Source organism: Morone saxatilis, unplaced genomic scaffold (genome assembly GCF_004916995.1).
Source record: "Morone saxatilis isolate NCDOM2014 unplaced genomic scaffold, NCSU_SB_2.0 Contig16, whole genome shotgun sequence".
In the NCBI taxonomy this organism is placed as follows: Eukaryota; Metazoa; Chordata; class Actinopteri; family Moronidae; genus Morone; species Morone saxatilis.
The window spans coordinates 28,077,389-28,077,845 of record NW_023339718.1 but is presented as its reverse complement, the minus strand read 5'-3'; the positions used below and the strand labels follow the sequence as shown (position 1 = coordinate 28,077,845).

Below are 457 nucleotides of genomic sequence, written 5' to 3'. Positions count from 1 at the left end.
TTGCTGTGTATTTATTTACCTTTGCATTAATTCCCCTATTTATTTACTCCTATTGAATTTTTTGTCTTACTGTGTAACATTTAGGAGGATCTATCTATCTGACAGAAATGGAATATAATATTCATTGGCATGTTTTCATTAGTGTATAATTAGCAGAAAATAAAATAATGGTTTTGTTACCTTAGCTGTTTATATCTACAGATGTCATGGGTCAATGGAGTCTGCAATGTTTCTACAGTAGCCCAAAAGGGCCAAACTAACATAATTCTGAATATTATATTTAATTTCTGCCAAACAAAATCCTCCTAAATGTTACACACTGGGCCTTTAATTAAAAAAGAAAATCAAGAGAAGGGATATTAAAAAATGAGGGCCATGTATACATACATTTTATTTCCTCCGTTTTCCTGTGATAACGAGTTAATTTTCTCGAGATAACGAAACTTTGTTTTCCCGA

The 457-nt window shown here is 31.3% G+C and overlaps 1 protein-coding gene across 3 annotated transcripts in view; it reads left to right on the top strand.

The window, feature by feature from the left end:
* ccdc125 (coiled-coil domain containing 125) overlaps positions 1-457 on the top strand; it is a 15,610-nt gene that overhangs the window by 10,838 nt on the left and 4,315 nt on the right. The window lies entirely within an intron of this gene.